Raw genomic sequence first — 6034 nt, 5'->3', positions numbered from 1 at the left:
ATGTACCTTTTCTTCGCCATTATATGCATCGATATGACTTAAGTTTTGGCCAAGCTGGGTTGCCTGGCTCTTGTATTTATGCCCTACGTTCCCATTAATTCGGCTAGGGCATAAGGGGAGCACCTTTGCGATTGTTACTGCCGGGTCAGCCGGATGTGTACCTCAGACTGGGTGAAGCCGAAAGCTAGCGTTCTTAAGGGAATATTCGGTCGGTGAACAAAAGATGATTTTTATTTATTTTCCATATGTGCCCCCAGATGTTTTTGCCTGCGTCTCCTCTCGCAGTCCAGAGATGCACTTTAAGGCATGCGTACCCAGGGAAAGGAACCCTTAACGGAACTATTCTCCCTGGAAGATGTTTCTTACTACCCATGTAATATAACATAACTAGTTGGGTACTTGTCTGTTCAAGCACTAATGACCCCTACGCCTGGTTTCCACGCATACCCCGGTTCTTATATAACTGAGGGGGTATTCGGATACACTCCGGACTATCGGGTCCCGAGGTGGAAGCGAAAAGGTCCGCCATGACAAATGATTTACAATCCGGCTAGAAGGCATTATACATGTCACTTTAATTACATAGTCATCTAGACTGACTAAATTCCTCTTCTATACCATCCAACGGGCTGTCTAGCCTACAATCCTGTTGGGAATACTTTGCGACTAACGGGGATCTCTTTCCCATCGGGCCCCACAGGTCCGACCTCGGCCATGTGGTTTGGGTCAGCCTTGGTATACCGCGTCTTCACCATGGCCCAGGCTTCCCTGGCACCTTGACGGCAGGCCGATATCTTCCATAATTGAAAGCGCCGCCATGCTCCCTTGAGCTTCTTCGCAAGCTCTCCAATGCCTGCTGGCAGGGAGACGGATGGCCACAAGGCCCGGGCAATATTTTGCATCACCTGCTGAACTTGTTCGTTCAGTTGTGAGAGCTCGGGTAGAAAATCACCCGCAGACCCGGGCATCTCCTCCGCGGGACGACCCGTCAGCATACCTGCAGACAGAACTCTATTAGCCGGCTTCTTCGCCGCACTCTTTTAAGGGTTTGTTAAATCACTTACTAAAATTGCCGCGTCGAAGCCGCTTATTCTCCTTCACGGAGTCCGCAAGCTGGGCTCGAACATCTTTCAGTTCCACGCTCAGCTTGGTATGGGCGTCTTGGAGATTGTTTTTCTCCTACATGACCTTAGTTAGCACGCGTTCGCCAGCCTTTAGCTGTCGTACGACATGCTGGTCCTCCGGATTCTCTCCGGAGTCATCTGCAATATCTATTGTTAGATCCGCAGCCATGCCGCACACTATATGGTACCTATCATTCTTTGAAACAAATGTTACTAGCTGGGGACTTTTCAGGTTCCTTCAATGCGGCAACGGCGGCCCGAAGTTGGGTCTTGCATTCCTCCAGCTCCTGTGACAGTCGAGTATTCTTCTCTGTAAGAACCTGCATAATAAATGATACTTAAATTAGTTGTGCCAACTGTTTCAAGTGTCAGGGGCTACTGATATATATACTCATCAAATTTTCTTACCCATACATCCTTTACATACTGGTCCGTGGCTCTGGCTAGACCATTTTGAGCAGCACGGATATACGCATCTCCTGAGTTGAATGCATCAAACGCCTCTTGGGAGAAACAAGCGTCACGGAGTACGGCTCGGCGACGCCTGTTATTCATGACACTCTCCACTTCGGAATTCGTAGCGGATATCTTATCCGCATCCTCTGTAGAAGGAGCATCCCGAGTGTGCCTCGTGTTAGCTTCCGCCTCTCTGTCCGGCCCTGGAGCGCGACTGGTAGAGGCGTGATTGGCGGCCTCTCCGGATATTGTCCGGCGAGCGTTCTTCCTTCTAGGAAACACGGGTTGTCGGTGTCAAAACTGGCGGATCTCGGGTAGGGGGTCCCGGACTGTGCGTCTAGGCCGGATGGTAACATGAGTCAAGGGACACGAAGTTTTACCCAGGTTCGAGCCCTCTCGATGGAGGTAAAACCCTACGTCCTGCTTGATTAATATTAATGATATGGGTAGTACAAGAGTAGATCTACCACGAGATCGAGGAGGCTAAACCCTAGAAGCTAGCCTATGGTATGATTGTTGATGTGTATGTTGTCCTACGGACTAAAACCCTCTGGTTTATATAGACACCGGGTAGGGTTAGGGTTACATAGAGTCGGTTACAATGGTAGGAGATCTGCATATCCGTATCGCCAAGCTTGCCTTCCATGCCAAGGAAAGTCCCTTCCGGACACGGGACGGAGTCTTCAATCTTGTATCTTCATAGTCTAGGAGCCCGGCTGAAGGTATAGTCCGGCTATCCGAACACCCCCTAATCCAGGACTCCCTCACGGGTGTTATTATGTTTTTAAAGACAAAAACCACGGAGTGAGGTGTTGCATCATACCTCTGCGCCGGCGTCTCCATCCGGACCGCCTTCCTTTTTAGCCTGCCCGGCTTTGAAACCCCTTGTTGGCGAGTCGCCGCGGGATCGGCATGGCGTCCCGAGGGCCTTCCCTATAAAACACCGTTTTTATATGGTAGGTGAAGTGCATAAAAGGAAATCCTTTTAAAAGGTTGGGACTTTGGTCTCATTTACCTGTGAGGCTGGGAGTATCCCAGGGTAGTCGGCTATAATGGCCACCATGGCATCATCACAGCTTAGCTGATAGAAAATCCTATCAATCAGCTCCACGAATATGTATGGATCCTCTTTGAGGCCGGGGTCGAGGACCCATTTAGGATCCTACGGTTTTGGAGGTGGGCAATTGATCTCCCCTACCGCCTTACGCAGTTCCTGCGATGAAACGGCAAGGTAAATATTTATCACGAAAACAAGGGTAGGATGGAAGTAAAAGAGCAGAAGCTCACCCAGCTTCGAGGGTTGTTCATGGAGAATCCATCCCGTGGCTTGATGCGAAGGAACTCCTCTTCTTCCCCCTTATACAGATCGGATAGAATTTTTTCTAGAGCAGCAACTGAGTCTGGTCCCTTGCGCTCGCAGCGAGTGGCATCATCTTCCCCATTGAAGTGCCACATGGGGTGGCCTCGATATTGAAGTGGCTGCACCCCCCGCATAATGCTTATTGCCATAACCTCGGTTATGGTCAGTCCTGATTTAGCCAGCAACTTTATCCGGCCCATCAGATAAAATACGTCTCTATCATCTTCCTCCTGTGGGCTCCGTGGGCGCCAGCTTAGGCGTTTCTTCAAAGGGGTGTTGTTGAACTCAGGAAGACCAATCCGGATAGGATCCTGGAGAGGAACATCCTCCATATAAAACCACTCCGAAGGCCAGTCCTCAGACGTCTTCTTCGGGGTACCGGATAGGTATCCGGTCCCGGCGATGCACCATACTTCGGCTCCGCCCACTTGATATATTGATCCCCTCTGTGTACGGGGCACAAGGCAGAACAACATCTTCCACAGCGCGAAATGAGCTTCGCAGCCCAGAAACAGCTCGCAAAGGGCTACGAAACCAGCGATGTGCAGTATGGAGGCAGGGGTGAGGTTGGGAAACTGGAGGCCGTAGAACTCCAGGAGCCCTCGGAGAAATGGATGGATTGGAAATCCGAGTCCCCTTAACAAATAAGGGACAAGGCATACCCGCTCTCCCTTAGAGGGGTTGGGAAAGCTCTCCGCTTGCTCCCCGCCATTATAGGTGGCGAGCCCGGCTCGAACCGGGACCATATACGCTGGAGGGAGGAATCCTCTGGTCTGTAGCTTCACTAATTGGCTGTACGGGATGGAACACTTCTCCCAATCTCCGGGCTTGGGGCTGCGGGAGCGAGAGGAGGAGCTGCGCTGGCCGGCCATGTTGGGATGGATTTTTTTGGGCACGCTCCGATGAATGCTCGCTGAGGAAGGATGGTGTGGTTTGGATATGAGGATCCTCGTCTCTTTAATAGACAGTTCATTCACATAGATGGGCTGGAAAATGTAAAAACACCCTGGCTCCTCACATTCGCTTGACACGTGGAAGATGGCCATTATTGGACGCAGAAGCCAAGAAGCGCAACATTTACGAGAAGCCGGACACTATTTAACAGGTACTCGGAGTTTGAAGAAGAACCCGCCTTGCAATGCCGAAGACAATCTGCGCGCCGGACTCATCGTCATTGAAGCCTCGTTCGGGGGCTACTGAGGTAGTCCTGGATTAGGGGGTATCCGGCAGCCGGACTATATCCTTTGACTGGACTGATGGACTATGAAGATACAAGATTGGAGACTTCATCCCGTGTCCGGATGGGACTTTCCTTGGCGTGGAAGGCAAGCTTGGCAATTCGAATATGTAGATCTCCTTCCTTGTAACCGACTCGGTGTAACCCTAGCCCCCTCTGCTGTCTATATAAACAGGAGGGTTTAGTCCGTAGGAAAACATACAATCATACCATAGGCTAGCTTCTAGGGTTTAGCCTCTCTGATCTCGTGGTAGATCAACTCTTGTACTACTCATATCATCAAGAACAATCAAGCAGGACGTAGGGTATTACCTCCATCAAGAGGGCCCGAACCTGGGTAAACATCGTGTCCCCCATCTCCTGTTACCATCCGCCTAGACGCATAGTTCGGGACCCCCTACCCGAGATCCGCCGGTTTTGACATCGACACCGACGCTCAGCTCGAGCACGATGAGCGTCCGCCATGGAGACGACGGAGCGACGAACTGATGGAAGGGAAGCTACGGCGCACCCCTGCCTGGCGCGCCAAATGTCGGATGTGGGGCTCCGGCTAACCCTTAAGGTTCAAACACTGGGGCACAGGAGAAGTCTTTCCCTCCTACTGATCTACGCTCTAGCTCGCTAGATCTCGTGGACGAACTCGACGAACTCACAACACAGAAAGACACAGGGTTTATACAGGTTCGGGCCACCATTGTGGTGTAATACCCTACTCCAGTGTGGTGGTGGTGGATTGCCTCTTGGGCTGATGATGAACAATACAAGGGAAGAACAGCCTCTTGAGGTTGAGGTGTTCTTGCGCGTATGAACTTGTGTGTGTCTCTGGGTCTCATCCCCCCTCTACTATGGTGGTGGCTAGTCCTATTTATAGAGGCCCTGGTCCTCTTCCCAAATATCGAGCGGGAAGGGAGCCAACAATGGTGGGCTAATTTGAAGGGGGACAGCTAGTACAAGATATCCTGACAAAAGCGGTCCTCGCCTGCACAAAGCTCTGGTGGCAACACTATCTTGGGCTCCATGATGACCTTCGTCTTGCAGTCCATGGCCTTGGTCTTGTTGCACCGAAATGTCAACCTTTGCCTGATGCCTCAGTACTCCGCGGTTGCGCCTGCCCCCTTTGCACCAAAGAGGAAACAAGGACGCTGCGTGCGCTGGCGCCCGCCTGGTGTCGATCGTCATGGCTCACGTCACGAGAGCCTCATGAGGTTCGCCTCGCCTTGATATCTCCGCCCCTCATGAGCCTGCCTGACTAGGCCGCTCGGGAGGAGGTCTTGCGCCGTCCGCCTTGTGAGGGTCTTGGATTCTTTGTTGGTGAAGGTGGGCGTACGGCCTGTTGGCTCCGCCACGTCGCGGGCCGCAGGCAGGCAAGTCTGGGACCCCTGTTCCCAGAATGCCGACAGGTCTCTTGGAGATCCATATGATGTAACTCTTTTTGCGGTGTATTTGTAGGGATCGATGAACTTTGAGTTTATGATCAGATCTATCTTTTCATATATCCATGAAATTATTTGAGTTTCTTTGATCTCTTTTATGCATGATTGCTTATAGCCTCGTATTTCTTCTCTGATATTTGGGTTTTGTTTGGCCAACTTGATCTATTTATCTTGCAATGGGAAGAGGTGCTTTGTAGTAGATTCGATCTTACGGTGCTTGATCCCAGTGACAAAAGGGGAACCGACACGTATGTATCATTGCTACTAAGGATAAAACGATGGGGTGTATACCTACATAGATAGATCTTGTCTACATCATGTCTCATTCTTATTGCATTAATACGTTTCTCCATGAACTTAATACACTAGATGCATGCTGGATAGTGGTCGATGTGTGGAGTAATAGTAGTAGATGCATGCAGGA

Source organism: Triticum urartu, chromosome 6A, assembly GCF_056163025.1.
Source record: "Triticum urartu cultivar PI428250 chromosome 6A, HENAU_Tu73, whole genome shotgun sequence".
NCBI lineage: Eukaryota > Viridiplantae > Streptophyta > Magnoliopsida > Poales > Poaceae > Triticum > Triticum urartu.
This window is presented reverse-complemented; position numbering follows the sequence as displayed.